The sequence below is a fragment of the Schistocerca serialis genome, chromosome 3 (assembly GCF_023864345.2).
Source record: "Schistocerca serialis cubense isolate TAMUIC-IGC-003099 chromosome 3, iqSchSeri2.2, whole genome shotgun sequence".
In the NCBI taxonomy this organism is placed as follows: domain Eukaryota; kingdom Metazoa; phylum Arthropoda; class Insecta; order Orthoptera; family Acrididae; genus Schistocerca; species Schistocerca serialis.
Window position 1 is genome coordinate 383,470,203 of NC_064640.1, and position 18,585 is coordinate 383,488,787.

Genomic DNA, 18,585 nt, shown 5'->3' on the forward strand with positions numbered 1-18,585 from the left:
ACGGAATCCAAACTGATCTTCCCCGAGGTCCTCTTCTATCAGTTTTTCCATTCGTCTGTAAAGAATTCGCGTTAGTGTTTTGCAGCTGTGACTTATTAAACTGATAGTTCGGTAATTTTCACATCTGTCAACACCTGCTTTCTTTGGGATTGGAATTATTATATTCTTCTTGAAGTCTGAGGGTATTTCGCCTGTGTCATACATCTTGCTCACCAGATGGTAGAGTTTTGTCATGACTGGCTCTCCCAAGGCCATCAGTAGTTCTAATGGAATGTTGTCTACTCCCGGGGCCTTGTTTCGACTCAGGTCTTTCAGTGCTCTGTCAAACTCTTCACGCAGTATCTTATCTCCCATTTCATCTTCATCTACATCCTCTTCCATTTCCATAATATTGTCCTCAAGTACATCACCCTTGTATAGACCCTCGATATACTCCTTCCACCTTTCTGCCTTCCCTTCTTTGCTTAGAACTGGGTTGCCATCTGAGCTCTTGATATTCATACAAGTGGTTCTCTTCTCTCCAAAGGTCTCTTTAATTTTCCTGTAGGCAGTATCTATCTTACCCCTAGTGAGACAAGCCTCTACATCCTTACATTTGTCCTCTAGCCATTCCTGCTTAGCCATTTTGCACTTCCTGTCGATCTCATTTTTGAGACGTTTGTATTCCTTTTTGCCTGTTTCATTTACTGCATTTTTATATTTTCTCCTTTCATCAATTAAATTCAATATTTCTTCTGTTACCCAAGGATCTCTATTAGCCCTCGTCTTTTTACCTACTTGATCCTCTGCTGCCTTCACTACTTCATCCCTCAAAGCTACCCATTCTTCTTCTACTGTATTTCTTTCCCCCATTCCTGTCAATTGTTCCCTTATGCTCTCCCTGAAACTCTCTACAACCTCTGGTTCTTTCAGTTTATCCAGGTCCCATCTCCTTAAATTCCCGCCTTTTTTCAGTTTCTTCAGTTTCAATCTGCAGTTCATAACCAATAGATTGTGGTCAGAATCCACATCTGCCCCTGGAAATGTCTTACAATTTAAAACCTGGTTCCTAAATCTCTGTCTTACCATTATGTAATCTATCTGATACCTTTTAGTATCTCCAGGATTCCTCCAGGTATACAACCTTCTTTCATGATTCTTGAACCAAGTGTTAGCTATGATTAAGTTATGCTCTGTGCAAAATTCTACAAGGCGGCTTCCTCTTTCATTTATTCCCCCCAATCCATATCCACCTACTATGTTTCCTTCTCTCCCTTTTCCTACTGACGAATTCCAGTCACCCATGACTATTAAATTTTCGTCTCCCTTCACTACCTGAATTATTTCTTTTATCTCGTCATACATTTCATCAACTTCTTCATCATCTGCAGAGCTAGTTGGCATATAAACTTGTACTACTGTAGTAGGCATGGGCTTTGTGTCTATCTTGGCCACAATAATGCGTTCACTATGCTGTTTGTAGTAGCTAACCCGCGCTCCTATTTTTTATTCATTATTAAACCTACTCCTGCATTACCCCTATTTGATTTTGTATTTATAACCCTGTAATCACCTGACCAAAAGTCTTGTTCCTCCTGCCACCGAACTTCACTAATTCCCACTATATCTAACTTTAACCTATCCATTTCCCTTTTTAAATTTTCTAAACTACCTGCCCGATTAAGGGATCTGACATTCCACGCTCCGATCCGTAGAATGCCAGTTTTCTTTCTCCTGATAACGACGTCCTCTTGAGTAGTCCCCGGCCGGAGATCCGAATGGGGGATTATTTTACCTCCGGAATATTTTACCCAAGAGGACGCCATCATCATTTAATCATACAGTAAAGCTGCATGTCCTCGGGAAAAATTACGGCTGTAGTTTCCCCTTGCTTTCAGCCGTTCGCAGTACCAGCACAGCAAGGTCGTTTTGGTTAATGTTACAAGGCCAGATCAGTCAATCATCCAGATTGTTGCCCCTGCAACTACTGAAAAGGCTGCTGCCCCTCTTCAGGAACCACACGTTTTTCTGGCCTCTCAACAGATACCCCTCCGTTGTGGTTGCACCTACGGTACGGCCCTCTGTATCGCTGAGGCACGCAAGCCTCCCCACCAACGGCAAGGTCCATGGTTCATGGGGGGAGGATTACTAACGTACTGACTCATAAATCACTAACGAAACAGCATCTCAGCTCCAGAGAACCCACGACTCCTGCAAGTAGCACACTTCATGTAGTTTCACAGTTTGTTTCTGGTGGTTGCTAATGACTGGGCCTCTTTTAACGTTCAGGCCTTTCAGCCAGTGAGCTTCAGGAACAGAAAGCAGGGATCTTCACTGCTATTTCGTACCCCACCCAACAGCACTCTTCTGGGAAGTCTCGCTTTCTGCCGGGACATCTTACTTTACAAACATCACTGTGATAATAAAACAGAACATGGCCGCGTGCGAAGGAAATAGAGAAGATCCAAGAAGAGCAGTGTGTTTCGCCACACTTTCATTTTCGGTTACTGTGAAAGTGCCAGTGAGATGCTAATCACACTCCAGTGGCAGACGCTACAAAAGAGGCCTTATGCATCACTTTATGGTGCACTGCTAAAATTTCGACAGCGCTTGTCACTAGAAGAGTCAGGTAACCAATGTAATGCTTACTCCTACAATATCACGAAGGTAAAATTACATCGATTCGAGCTCACACGGAAATCTGCCTACGATGGTTCCTTCTGCGCTCTACTCGCGAATGGAACGGGAAAGATGTAAATGATAGTGATACAGTAAGTTACCTCCGACGCGCTCCATAAGGTGGTTCGCAAACTGCAGATGTAATCTTGCAAACGCCAAATTCGGTTGGAGATCACTTGGTGTCACATTAATCTGTACGGGACCATATGATTGATCGAAGCCATCTGTCCACACACTTTGTGAGCATAATGGCATTTAAAATTAGGACGACACAGAAAAACTCGAAATACTAAATCTTTTCCCAAATCTGCTAGACAGAGGGCACTCTAGAGCCTCCTTTAAATCGTAGCACGAACGATGAAATGGCTGATATCTAAATATGTGACTATGGGATAGAAAAGCAACTGAAATCCCTCAACAGATGGAAGACCACTGGATGTGACTTGATATCAGTATGATTCTGCATAGAATATACGAAAGAACATGCCCCTCTACTAGCAGCAGTGTACTGTAGGTGTCTGAATAAGCGAAGTGTTCCTGACGATTGGGAAAAAAACACACGTTGTTCCAGTTTTGATGCAGAGTCGTCAAAGATAAGCACAAAACTATAGGCCTGTATCTCTGACGTTGGTCAGTTGTAGAATTTTGGAACATGTTTTGCGCTTTCATCTTATGATGTTTCTGGAGACCTAAAATCTCCTGTCTAGGTAACAACATGGGTTCCGAATACAACGCTCGTGTGAATCCCAGCTCGCTCTGTTCAACCACAGTACCCAGGAGGCCGTAGACACCAGCGCCCAGATAGAGGTCCTGCATTCGATACAGTTCCTCCCTGCCGCCTAATGACCAAGATAAGAGCGTGCGGAGTGTCGAAGAAACTCTGTGAATGGACTGAAGAGTTTCTAACGTACAGAACGCAGCTTCTCATTCTCAATGGAGAGACGTCTTCAAAAGTAAAAGTGACTTCGGAAATATCCCAAGTGAATGTTATAGGTCCAATACTTTTCACAGTATATACTGTGTTGCAAAACGATACCGACAAACTTCGAGGAGTTGTAGAGGGTGTCTTGGGGAACGAGCTGATTATGGGAACCCACGTCCGAAAACATCATCCAACGACGCTGCTACAGAGCATCCAAGTTATGGGTTCCGACGTCTGCCGCTAGGCCAACCCTTCAGCAGCCAGCATGACATAGTATGGTCTTGCATTTTATTTTTCTCCTGTATACCGAAAAACATTGGAGAGTTTAGAAAGTTATAGGACAAAAATAAACTGTAAGCGAAAACCCGTGTCCGAAACCGTTGTCCACCGAGGCAACAGAGCATCGTATTCCTAGGAGACCAGGCCTGTCAACAGAGCAGTTAGCTCTGTCTTCTCCACTGGCGAAAGTGCCAGTCAGTCGCTGTCAGTGAATAATTAACAACATTACGAGACATTCCACCTATGAAATAACAATGAAATCCAGACCATTAGCTGCTTACAGGCGTTGATAAATATCAACGGGGACAGTTGAAATTATGTGCCCCGACCGGGACTCGAACCCGAGATCTCCTGCTTAGATGGCAGACGTTCTACCCGACTTTTTTACGCTACTTAATCTAACGTAAACTAACTTACGCTAAGGATAACACACCTACGCCCGAGAGAGGACTCGAACCTCCGACGGGGGAGCCGCGCGCCCTAGATTAATGTGATTTGAAGAGAAGTAATAAAATGAGCTCTAACATGGAAAGTGAGCGTTTTCTTTCTTTGGGTCTGAGGAATGTTTCCTGAAAGTTTGGCCGTACCTTTTTGTAACACCCTATATGTGTGTAATATTCTTACTCTGACCCGGCACTGTAGAATAGTTACAGTAAGATGATTCTTCCTTTCTGTGTACAATTGTCCCTAGCCCAATGTCTATCTAAGACACTTGACCGTACCTATCTATCACCAATAAAACCCGCGGTACGAGCCACGGAAGAACTCGGTTTTTGTGCACGGCGTTTTGGAACGTAAGTAGCCATAGAATGGCTGACTGCAGTACACCTCGTCGGTTGGTGGTGGCTGCTGACGAGTGGGCTTCCAGCAGGTCTGGCGGCGCCAGAGGCTGCGCGGGCGGCGCGGCGCTGCGCGTTCGATCTGCGCCAGTCTCTGGCACGGCGCCGCGGCCGACAGACGCCTCACACAGCGCCGGCCCGCTGCGCCGCCAGCCGCCAGTCGCCGCCGAAATGCGCCTGCGTCCGTATTTACTCCTGCGCGCGCTCTAGCATCCGCCGCACACGGCACTCGGTGGCAGCGCCCGGCGTCCGCGGACTGCTGCGCTTGTGCGGACTTCCGCACTTCGCGTTGCTTTGTAGAACCGTGCGCCGTTTTGACACCGCACTTTGTGGAGAATGCGGAAATCAGCGCAACAGTGTCGGTTGGCTGCTTTCTGCAAATGATGGACTACGCTGAAGGTGAAAGATGCCTTACGTATTGGCAGCCAACAACACGTTAGTTTTTTGTTGTTTTTTATTTTATTTTATTTTTTATTTATTTAATTTATTTTATTTTTATTTATTTTATTTTATTTTATTTATTTTTTGTTTTGTAATCAACTTGTTTCACTAGCGATGTACCCATATCATCATATGTGAAAATTCGGATGTCAGAAAATCATGTGTCAGAGTGTATTACACTCGTTCGTCTTAATTTTTATATGAACATTTGATGCCGTTATTTATGTAAAATACACATCATATGATTTATTTATCGTGAACTTTAGTGTCTTCTTAAATACTGTAGTATTCCGTTAGCTTGAAAGTTAAATTTAAATAATGAAATCCCGAAAATGACAAAAGATTTTTTAATTCCACATTCCTGCACATTTAGCTTTTAATGGAGTGACCACAGAGATACAACAAAGCCCGATAAACTGTATAGTTCACTCTTCATTACAATAAACGTGTGCGGCGTTTACACCGAGGTCCCACCACATTGTCGTGTGAACTTGATCGAAATGAAAGGCTTAGTTCATTGAGTAATTTTATAATTGTGAGATTATTCCACACGGACACCGTATTACCGTTACGTTTTACGTTAATTTTTAATGTGTGAAGGGAAATTCGCTGACAGAGTGGAAACCTTGCTATAGTAAGATACACTGTAGCTGACAGCCTAGCATAAATGATCAACACGTTGAGTTAACAAATGAAAGGCTTAGTTCATTGAGTAATTCTATAATTTTGAAATTATTCCACACGGACACCGTATTACTGTTAGGCAATGAGTGGAGCGATTAAACCTGATCAGTTTTACCTCGTAATGCTTTGGTGAATTTTGTGTCAACACTGCCACACCCAATGTATTTACAGCAGACAGCAGTCTGCGTTTCTAACTCTCAAATAACTATTCCCTCGCATTTTTCTAAAAGTGTGACATGTGCAGCAGTTATTCTGACATCATATTACTAGCATCTAGGAGATCTCTTGACTCAAAAAATTTTCGCTTGAGCACTAGGGTCAATGATGTGGGGCAGTTCTTTATAGGCCACATAGGCCTCCTCTCTGAAACAAATAACAGGTATGATTCAGAGGTAGCATAGCTTTCACGGTAGGCTTATTTTTATGGAACAACAGGCTACTGTGGTACTGATTTTAAGAAATATCAGTAGATACGGTAGTGCAGTGCAAGCTCGCAACAAAATTTTGGTACAGTTATTGCAGCGTTTAACATATGAAAGATCAGGTTTTTAATGTAAGGTATTACATTTTTTCATGTCACAGAAAACGCGTTGCACCTACAAATGAGTATGCTGATGATCCGAAATGTGCCTATTCTTTCAATAAATTAATGGAAAATGTCTGTATAAAAACTGTAAGTGTTTTGTCAAATAACTTTATTAATTTACTATTTTTATCCAGATAATCAGAACACGATTTAATGGTATGTTTGTTTATACATGTATATGTGTCGCATCCTTCGACATCGTTGTATGGTTTTCCGATTGTTGCTTGTACAATAATTAATGATCCTAAAAAAATTCTAGACGCAATACGTCAGTTCTCGGTCATTCTACCTACGTCGGAGTAAACAAGGATACTTCGTGCCACCAACATACGCAAAAGTTTTGAAGTATAACGAGTAGTTTGTTATTTTTAATGCGAGGGGTATGTTAATAAAAATGTACCGTCTGTAAAGTGCACAATACTATTAACATGTTGCACCAAGTACTCAGCGCCGGAGCTGCTTGTTAAGAACAAATAAACTGTATGTTACGCAGCTGCCGGTAGTCTAACTGAGATTCTTACTAATGGGACGCTATTGTGCATCCTTCGGCAGTTGGCAGTGAGGAAACTAAACGTGGCCACTGTGAGCAATGAAGAGCGATCATATGGACCCGGCGCGTCTATACATAGTGGATTATATTTAGGCGCCGAAGACAAGCTGGCACACCTGCTCCTCTTGTTCTCTCTGTTCATACTCTCAGCCTCTCTCTGTCTAGCAGCCACTAACCGGCCTTAACCGAAACATTCTAATTGCTGCCTACCACGACATATGTCACGTTTTACGTTAGTTTTTAATGTGTGAAGGGAAATTCGCTGATAGAGTGGAAACCTTGCTGTAGTAAGATACACTGTAGCTGACAGGAACACAGAAGTGAAAGACGATGCTGGTGTAGTAAGACAGCAGACTGACCCTCGCGTCTAAAATTTTCTTCACATTTGCCATCTGAGATAGAGAATAGCAGCGAGCACACTTTTTAACAATAACGTTTATTACAGTCAAAATTCGCGTAAATGTTTCTGTGGCTGTACTGGTTACGGCTAGATAATCTTTTTCAATGAGTCTTCGCCTAAAACTAGGTCATAAAAATTCAGTCCTCATGCGAGGCTCCTCGCAGTTGCCTCATTTCCTTGTATTATAATTACCTTTATTGTCTCGAAGAACTAAACGGATTTCACTAAAACATTAAGTCAATTATTACCGAGATCGCAGTCTCCATACATATGCTGGCGCAGACGGCATATGCAATAAACACAAATCAATGAGCAATTTCTGGATTCCTTAAATAAACACAAACTAGTTAGAGAAAAAGTAAAAAAGTGTTTGAAAGTCAAAATGTTGCTTCAGAGTAAGTGTTTTTGCTTAAATTAGTAGCGAATTAATGTCACATATTTGTTATTGGCAGACATAAGTCAAAAGTAAGCTTTATTAGTGAATCAATGAAATAAAAGGTGATGACCACATGCAGATAGTTTAAGTAGAATCTCAACTACGAATAACTACGAGATATGATGAAATACAGTCACCATATGCCAGAATTTAAATTTTCCTCCACATTCACCATATGGATTGTCAGTTTGTTGTTTATAACACAGTTTACAATGACGGCTTTCTACTTAACACACACATTTAATAAATGACTGAAAAGATTACTGTGTCAGCACCAACTGACGGAATTAGGCGTTTTCAGCATTGTGAGATGCATCTGTCTGTGGAGAGCTCAAATTAAAATAGACCCTTTTATCGAAAAATATGGGAAACAGCTCTTAGGAAATGACAGATACCTATCTGGTCACGGACATTGTTTCCCGAAACCAGTCATAGGGATCAAGTAAAAGCATTTCGAAGTATAGGTGGCTTATTGCGATCTCCCGCAGCGGCCTTCAATTGAACAGCAGGTGCAAAGTTCTCAAATATTTAGCATTGATGTAATAATATTACTAAAGAGAAGTTATACGCTTGCTAAATGGTCATGTGAAGAGAGTGTGAACGTGAAATTCAAATGATGCAACCACGCAATTTTTTAAGTGACTGGACCTGTATTGTGGACGAGATGGGTGGAAACCGCTGTCCAACGAACCTGACTTAGACTGTTCTACATTACTTCAGGCGAAAGCCGGTATGGTCCCCTTCATCGTGCTACAATTGTTCACTTTTTCTAATCCATAAATGCTGGGGTGGATGGTAGATCGATCGTTAACTTTGCTTTGTTTCAGTAATTCACTTTCACACATATTGTTTCAGCCCCTTTCGGTAGCCAGCCACGACATTTCGCTCTCATAACAAAAATATCGACCAATCTGAAAATAACGGCTTACCTTAACCACGCGCTTTTCTGTTCGTACTTAACCGTCGCTGAAAGATAAGGTGTCACAAAAATCGATTATGTGCAGTTCTTTTTAATAAAAAGCGTGTAAGGAAACCGTTTGGAAAACTTTCACGACATATTTCTCACAAACACAAGAAGAAAATATGGTGTACTGACGTGTGCACGGAAACGTTTTATTTTCACGTTGTAATTCATTTTAGAGTTTGTTCAGAGTTCATTGATGCCGGAAAACAGGTAGAAACAGAACGTACGATAACAGAACATGAAACTCAGGGCATAGACTAATATTTTGCTTCTTGATCGCCTAAAACGCATACCTAAAACACAACGTACTTCGTCTACGTTGCATCTTCTATTTATTCAAGTGTTAATCTCCGTCGACTGTTACTAAATAACATATTCCTTGACGGATTAAAAGGAAGAGGTAAATCAGTTGCCTGACCGCCACGCCCTACGGACTTAAGCCAACTACAAGCCCTTGTCTGTAGAATCCCGTTATGAGATGCAGAGTGGCATCATGCCTACACTGTAGGAGTCTGCGAAAACAAAAGCTATATTTCTAGAATATATCGGCACATGCGGGATTCAGTGAGATGTATGATGCTCGTATAAATGATAAAAGAAAATGTATTTAACATACAAAGTAAAATAGAATTTCATGTTCCAGTGTTATTTCCCTTGATTAAGGTGATACGAAAATTTCTAGAAAAATTTAATGTAATCCATATCGACGTAACGGTTTTGCTCGATATTTGTGGGAGAACTGTGATCTAATATTTTGGTCGTACTTTTCTTGTTGTTGTAGTCTTTACTCCAAAACGTACTATGCAGCTCTCCGTTCTAGTCTGTACAATGTCAGCCTCTTCATCTCTGCATAACTACTGTAAGCTACATCCATTTCAACCATGCTTATTGTATTCAAACTTGAATTTCAAGAAAAATTAGTAAGTACCTGTTGCTTATCTAATTGTGTGGCGGGAATTATTAACCTCCCGGTCTCAGGCGCTGCATACATCTGAACCGAAAAATTTTTTCTACTTAAAAGCTGAGGACTTTATCCGTACTGACTTTAAAACTATGCCATCTATCTCATACATGAGTCATCTTAGTTAAATTAGCTGTCCATTAATGTACATTACATATGAAAGGAAGTAACACCAAGGTTTTCCGTCGTATCACAGACGCCGTCATTACGGTCGGGGCTATGTACGATTGAACAGAAAGGCCAAGAAAATCAGTCTTGTCCGTTTCAAAGGCACCATCGCTGCAGTCAAGTGAATAAAATTAGAGAAATCATGCAATATCTAAATCCGGAAGTTAGGACGAGAATTTAAAAGCCGTTCTGAAGTGTATACACCGCCGCGCCACCACCCGCGGTAGCAAGGTTACATTAACAGTATTTTAAAACCTCATGATTATTATCAATGATTAAATCGTGTATGTCACTCTAGTAAAGATTAAATTTTCAGAACATATACGCTTCATACCTACAGAAATTTACGTCAGGAAAATACAAAGCCGGCCGCAATTGCCGAGCGGTTCTAGGCGCATCAGTGCGGAACCGCGCTGCTGCTACGGTCGCAGGTTCGAATCCTGCCTCGGGCATGGATGTGTGTGATGTCCTTAGGTTGCTTAGGTTTAAGTAGTTCTAAGTTCTAGGGGACTGATGACTTCAGAAGTTAAGTCCCATAGTGCTTAGAGCCATTTGAAACATTTGAAAATACAAGAAGGCATATGTATCACAGAAAATCGTGTACAATGTAAGTGAATATATACCGAAACGGGGTAAAAGCCGTAGTGAATGTCAATAAATTTTTAATTTCTCTAAAAGTTGCCCGGCCCGTTTTAATCACCTTTTTAAGCTTCAGTGAATTATTAGCGGTTGTTGTCCGCGGTGCAAAGGAAATAATTGACCTACTGACCTATGCTGACAGCGTATGATCTTACAATCTTGCATATAAGAACAAACGTTCAAACAGTGGCTCGAATCAGCTAGTTGTAATATTAGTTCGTTCCTAATTGTTAGGCAATTAAACGCTATGACCGTCTATTCAGACTTGCTTTCAGCAAACAATACGTAAAAGAATAAACCCAAATTAAAGGTGCAATCCTGGCTAACAATCTGCAAACAGATGCTTAGTGTTCATCATTCATCGCCATTATGTAGTTAACGCTAGAGCCATGGAGAACACGTTACAATCTATTGACAAACCTCGGATGGGCTGAACTCTCAAGAAGAGCGTATTGAAAGGAAATAGGAACAGAGTCAGAAAAAATTTTCATCGGTATCAGTTGTTCTGTCTTGTATTTAAGCATGTTAAATCATTTGACCATGATATAACATTTTGCTGTAGAACGTAATTACTGTTCCGACTTCCAGAAAGCACCAGTAACAGTGTAGTTGAAGCAAATCTCTGATTTACGTCGATGGCTCTTACTTGCGTGCTGCCAGTTATGAGACACCAAATGGTTACACCAAACGAGTGAACGTAACACTCTCTTTCCCGCTATATAAACGTCTGCTGTACGGAAAACGAAACTACCCACCGAGTTGCATAGCACATTGTTTCATACAGGCGCTGGCTGTCGCCATCATTTGACAGTGATCACACATCATACTGAATCAAATCAGACTTGACATCGGGCTTTACTCACTCTACGAAAGTACACAAAACCGCTAAGAAAAACTATCTGAGGGTTTATCTTACACATTTTAAATTCTGAACCCAGCGAATGTTAGTTAAATCGTAACCGTAAGGGGTCACAAGAGAAAAATAAAATCAAACTAAAAGACTAACTGAAGACTGATGGATTGTCATCGTTTTAGTTTGCCTGAGGTGCAGCAGAACATACTGCCTACTAGATCATACAAAAAACACGCATCTTTTAACGGTTGTTTACGATGTACTTAAATTACTTACAACAACTTTACCTATCCAGTCAGGGTCACCGAAAGAGGTGACGCACTAGTATGACACAGGACTCGCATTCGTGAGGACGGTGGATTAAATACCTGCCCAGCCAGTCTGATTTAGGTTTTCCGTGGTTTCCCTAAGTCAGTTACGACAAACGTTGGGATGGTTCCTTTGAAGAGCAGGTAGACAGTTCACTTTCCCATCCTTTGCTAATCTGATGGTGTACTTCGTCTCTGATTACCTCGCCGTTGACAGGACGTAAAGTCTTAGTTGGCTCTGAGCACTATGGGACTTAACACCTATGGTCATCAGTCCCCTAGAACTTAGAACTACTTAAACCTAACTAACCTAAGGACATCACACAACACCCAGTCATCACGAGGCAGATAAAGTCTAAGTGTTCCTCTTCCATTAGGGTCATAACCTCATATACCGTTGCACAATCTTTGCAAACATGAGACGATGTTGATAATGTTGCTATAGCCTGTGTAGTATCTCTCGAGAAACACCTACATCTCAAAGATGATGAAGTGGCGAAATGTTATATATTGTCACTCATCGCGCCTCAGACGAATATTTGTATCCCATGTGTTAGATTTACGTCGTTTAAATGCTTAGTTTCCGCACTGGTATATAATGGACCACTTTAAAGTGTCATCATCACAACCCTTCGAATTAAACGATGTGTAAGTTAACAAACAGCTACAGTATATTTTACGTTTGTGCGGTGAGTGGTATAATGTACCTAAATACAAATGTTTTCACTCACACCATAATCCCTGCAAAAATCTGCACATTGTATACAATATAAGGTTCCTGTAAATACCAACCCCATTATGATGAGTCTACGCTGCTTCGAGAGCTCGCTAACAAGACAATAAAAAAATTTAAACACGTTTTAAACCGACTGATTGCAGTTTCCACACGGATCAACCACTTGTACTTGAGAGGCCGATATGACCATACGTCATGTCTCCACGTGATCAGGAAATGAATACACATGAAGTCACCGAAATTTCAGGGATCAAGCACACAACAGTAATGTGTTTATTCCTTCTCTCCCTGACCTCAACATAGAGATTGATGCGGGCATCTGAGAAAAAAATTTAATCCTTTCCAAGGTAACAATGACTGTGGTTTTCATTATTACACAGTATTGTTTCAAACAGCCTTCATATCTCCCTCGGCAGACTGTTCAGCTTTGGTCGTACGGAAATGCAGTTCGGGTGGTGCGTCTGGCGTACTCCAAGCACATAAAGCAAGATCAGAGGAACAGAGAACTGTTTGGTCCAGGGCCAGAAGTTTATGGCTGAGCTGCCAGGTCCACCATGTGTTTATTTACCGCCTTGTTTTTTGGCGGGCTGGAGGAAAGGCCTTTCCTTGGGGTATTCAGTAGCCTAATTCCTGGAAGATTTTAATTTAAATCATAGAATTCCAGATAGAATCAAAATTCAAAAATTTTAGTGCCTCGTAGTGGTTCCAATGTACCTTCCAGATGCTATTAGTTCATGCTGTTTATAACGAACAGCGTCGGGATAAACGTATTGCTTGTAAGTGACTAGCTTCAATGTAGGTCATGTTGATCCGCGAAACATGGTATGAGTTCTCAGGTAGTTTCTTATATTCACTTGTGGCATTAACTATTTCCCTAATACGTCTCAGTCAAATTTTGGTCCACGAAAGGACCTCAGTTAGCATAACTGAGAGCAATTCTAGATGCAGACTATCAGCAAATTGTGCAGCGGGCAATTGTGTTGTTGGTCCCAAGCTGTGGGGCTATATTACGAAGAGAGCAAATTTCTAGAGCCACTATATTAAATCATGTTATGTGCTGATGATTTATAACAGTATTTAGTTCGAGAAGCTAAGTTCTATCAGTTACACTAATTAATTGCAAAAACTGCAGCTGAATGTATTATTTGCGAACAGGCTCCAATAAAAGAATTTGATACACGAGCTGGATGAATTAAGGAACATAACAGTTACCCATATTTCGACGACATTACTCTTTGTTATTGAAGCTAGATGAATTTCATAACCCTTTGCATAACTTATCCTCAACGTTATCTAAGATTGGAAAGACCACAATAATATTTGCATGCTCATTGTTTTAATAATAATAGCAGGGTCACAGGTTGCTAGTTACTATGTACATTGAAACAAATGGAACAATGGCAGGGGAAATTTTCTTGGAATGCTTTAGTGCAAGTCATAATCATATGATCATCTATCAGAAGGCGTCGTTGTCTTATGAGAGGCGTCCACCCTGCGCTCCTGAGAAATGGAACCTCGCGAAGTGTATTTCCATTGGCCAGGTCGGGCTGGGCCATGTATCTACCAACAATTACTGATAGACATTGCTGAAAACCAGAGCTAAAACGGAACTCTAAGGATATCACATGAGGACTACTACAATTTCAACTGTGAAATAATTACTCTATCACCGCGTTCGGCAAAGTTTCCTCTGACCATATTCTCTGATTGCCCAGTTTATGACACTACCACACACCTTTTTTACACTTTCATACAACGGGTGTTCGGCCAATGTGTGGTCTGAAATGGTAACTTGGGCTTCTTCTTTATATTCTGGACCAGTACAAAAATGCATAATTCACCCTTCAACGTAAAGTATTTATGAAACAACGTCTTGGGGTAAACCGTGAGCTATATTTAAAAATATTTAATTGCCTGCCTGGTGTTCAGACATACAGCCCATCATCAATGGCACATATTCTCTACATCTGCATTACATGACGTGTGTGTGTGTGTGTATTCAAGCATGAAATCTTTATCGTGTGAAAACTGAAGTGGTTCTCTCAGATACAAATGTTCTCGCCTGTAAATTTTAGAGCTGTCAAACGCCAACAGCCACACATCTTGCTCGTTTAGCACACTGTTGTGATGGGATGTAAACGTGGAACTGTCTTTTAAAATGTGCTTAGAAGCTGCGAAGCACTCGGCATACTAGATTTTCACATAAATGAAGCTGATTTTGAGTCACTGAAATTATGTAAGGTACTTTGATAAAACTGATACACTGTAAATAATTTCACCAGTAGACTCTAGTTTTTGTACATGTATTTGAATCGCTAAAGTCTTTAGGCAGTGGCATGAATAAATTTTCCCGTAGCGAACTGAGAGCTCCTCAGTTTCCGCCACCAAATCTCCCATATATAAGTTTATGTTCAGTTAATTCTAATTGGATTGTAATTTTCATTATGAAATACTATCAAATGTTGATCACTACTTAAGTAAAGTAATAACCAGATGTTAGTGTAAAATTATTCTAAATTCAAAGAGTAGTGCCTTTATTGCCATTATATCACCCGATCCAACTGTCGTCACTTCCTTGCCGTCTCATATGCCATCTGAAGTACACTCCCACCATGTCTTGTGCTAACGGACTCATCTCGCGAGATAATAACACAAATTGTTTAATGAACGTACCTGTCAGTTTGATAAAAAAAAAGTTCAGACGTGTGTGAAATCTCATGGGACTTAACTGCTAAGGTCATCAGTCCCTGAGCTTACACACTGCTGAACCTAACTTATCCTAAGGACAAACACACACACCCATGCCCGAGGAAGGACTCGAACCTCCGCCGGGACCAGCCGCACAGTCCATGACTGCAGCGCCCTTAGACCGCTCGGATAATCCCGCGCGGCAGCTTGATAATAGCATTACCGATAAAGTTGGTATGTCGTTTAAGATTTTGAAATGAAACCTGCTGTTTAAGATCATTAATTATACATTACGAAATATAGCAAGCATCTATAGCAAAAAAAGTTACAAAAATGATCTTATGAACAAGTGTAATTTAGGAACGATTCTTCCATTCCCTCTATTTGAACAAAGAGGCTACTTACAAATTCGGTAGAAGTTGGGAGTTCGACGCACTACACAAACTTCAGTCCGGCTTCGGTTACGCAAATAACGAACAATGTGAAGTACTAAAAGATCTTGATTAATCCCCAAGTCCGCCGTACTGCAATGAGAAATCCAGCCACAGTCAAACACCAAACGTAGTCCAAGCTCACAGCATACGTCGTCTACGATGGGGTAGCCGACGCATTGTAAGCATGTAGACACTGGTTTTTTGTCGCTGTACAGAGAGCTTTATCCCACTCCGAAGACTACAGGATCACACCACTTGATGCGACGTGGTGGAGGAGGCAGTCTCCGGGCGGTTGCGTTGAGCTCACCGCCCGCTGCGCGTATGTGGGGCTGCAGGCTAGGGCAGCCAGCAAATAGTCACCGTCTGATTCGCTGGCTACAGCACATGTTCATCCACACTGTCTCTGGAGGTTATGTGTGAATGTACATAATACAGGTGCTGAAGTCAAATGAAAGCACTCCTCATTCCCTACTATGTTACTGTAGGATTAATGTATAAACTTTGTAATTGATCATTGTTTGTGCGAAATTACAAACATCACAGATCAAAAAAAAAAAAAGTTCTAATGGCTCTGAGCACTATGGGATTTAACATCTATGGTCATCAGTCCCCTAGAACTTAGAACTACTTAAACCTAACTAACCTAAGGACATCACACAACACCCAGTCATCACGAGGCAGAGAAAATCCCTAACTCCGCCGGTAATCGAACCCGGGAACCCAGGCGCGGGTATCGAGAACACTACCGCACGACCACGAGCTGCGGACACAGATCATAGACCATAAAAATTATATTCAAAAGAGTTTCCTGAGTACATATTTGCTTCCTGAATCCGACGTTATTTCTTGTGAAGACATATACACGGCTTGAAAAAGATGTATGTACAACACAGTATTTTATAGAGCGTTTAAAGGAAAAAAAGAAACTCTTTTCTCATGTGACAAAAATGTCACAGATGCACCGTTTCATAACTTGGGGTACGCGGGGTTTTTAACGCGAATGATGTTCAGAGTCTGTATTCAAACAGCGCGTGTGACGAATATTGTTTTAGGGATGTTGCTGAAACTGTCGTCCGTTTACATCAATGTACAACTGGTATCTGAGTGCTAATGACTACTATGCCCAAAGAGAAAAAGTGTTCAAAAAGTAATAATTTCAGCTTCAGTCAAACGGGAAACCAGCTATTCTGGTATGTCTATCGGCGTCTCGTACACGAAACGCTTCGTCCTCACCCACAAAAAGAAATTTATAGGAGTGAAGTTGGCAGTCCTCCTCCCAATCCAACGATCGTGAAAGACGTTGTCTAAACGTTCTCTGACACTAATGGCAAAGTGTCGTGGTGCCCCCTCGTACTTGAGGTATGGGCAGATGAAGCAGTTGGTGTACGACACATTGACTCTGATCATCACCAGCGTTGAAATCTTCATGGTTCCCTTGTGGGAAATTGAGCACCTATGAATATTTTGGCACGTTTTTGCTCTTTTTATCTCATCTACGCACTATAAAATAATTCTAACGTAATTTTTTTTACAACACACACACACACACACACACACACACATATATATATATATATATATATATATATATATATATATATATATATATATATACATGGAAATTTGCCATTTTTGCGTCACAGGCTGCAGTCTCCATTATGATGGTCCTGGCTGACTGGCTGACCATTGATCGTTGGGATTTCCATGCGGCCGTGACTCTGTTAGCTCTCTCTCCGCACCAGCCTGTCAACCTTGTTTATAAAACCTCCATGTACCATTGATGGAGTGCCACAGCACGGCGCCCACACTTTCTGATAGAGCCGTTCTGACATGTAATGCCACAAGCTCAAAGTCTTTGTCTCACCAATAGAATATTTCATAGATGACATGACTGCTGTTGTGTAACCTTTCGTTTCGTATTCATAAAAGAATTCCAGTACTGAGTAATACTTGTTTATCTGAGATCGTACAACTCTGTGAACAATTGGAACAAAAACATTGTCAGGTTCTAATACGGGTGCGGCCCTTCTGCAATACCAAAGATGTACAGACCTATAATACACTTTGGGTCTGTCACTCAGACACGCAGCTGCAAAAGCTTTCCAGATGCGCTTGCAGCGTCATTGTCAAGCGAGCTGTGCGTCCTCTATTTGTTGATATAGGTAGTTTGAGGACTCTACGACTGTGTGAGTGATGTGACGACGAGGAACATTCCTTATACGTTTATAGGTCCATGGGGTCTCATGTTTTGTGGCAGTGTTTATGCATGTTTTCCTACGTATGCTACTGGTTTTTCGTGTGTTCGTGGGGCAATATTGCAACAACGTAAACCGTTTTCATCACCAGACGATATATGAGGGGCTGAATTACAAAATTACCTTCTCTTTCCTTATGTGAGCTGATTACCCTGCCTCCGTTCATCTACATCTACATCTACATTGATACTCCGCAAGCCACCCAACGGTGTGTGGCGGAGGGCACTTTACGTGTCATTACCTCCCTTTCCTGTTCCAGTCGCGTATGGTTCGCGGGAAGAACGACTGTCTGAAAGCCTCCGTGCGCGCTCTAATCTCTCTAATTTTACATTCGTGATCTCCTCGGGAAGTATAAGTAGGGGGAAGCAATATATTCGATACCTCATCCAGAAACGCACCCTCTCGAAACCTGGCGAGCAAGCTACACCGCGATGCAGAGCGCCTCTCTTGCAGAGTCTGCCACTCGAGTTTATTAAACATCTCCGTAACGCTATCACGGTTACCAAATAACCCAGTGACGAAACGCGCCGCTCTTCTTTGGATCTTCTCTATCTCCTCCGTCAACCCGACCTGGTACGGATCCCACACTGATGAGCAATACTCAAGTATAGGTCGAACGAGTGTTTTGTAAGCCACCTCCTTTGTTGATGGACTACATTTTCTAAGCACTCTCCCAATGAATCTCAACCTGGTACCCGCCTTACCAACAATTAGTTTTATATGATCATTCCACTTCAAATCGTTCCGCACGCATACTCCCAGATATTTTACAGAAGTAACTGCT

The 18,585-nt window shown here is 41.5% G+C and overlaps 1 protein-coding gene across 1 annotated transcript in view; it reads left to right on the forward strand.

Moving 5' to 3' along the window:
* The first annotated feature begins 4,873 nt into the window (after positions 1-4,873).
* LOC126471617 (FMRFamide receptor) overlaps positions 4,874-18,585 on the forward strand; it is a 721,366-nt gene continuing 707,654 nt past the window's right edge. The window contains exon 1 of the mRNA XM_050099856.1: positions 4,874-5,133. The gene's annotated coding sequence lies outside the window, so the exon portion shown is untranslated. The remainder of the gene's footprint in view (positions 5,134-18,585) is intronic.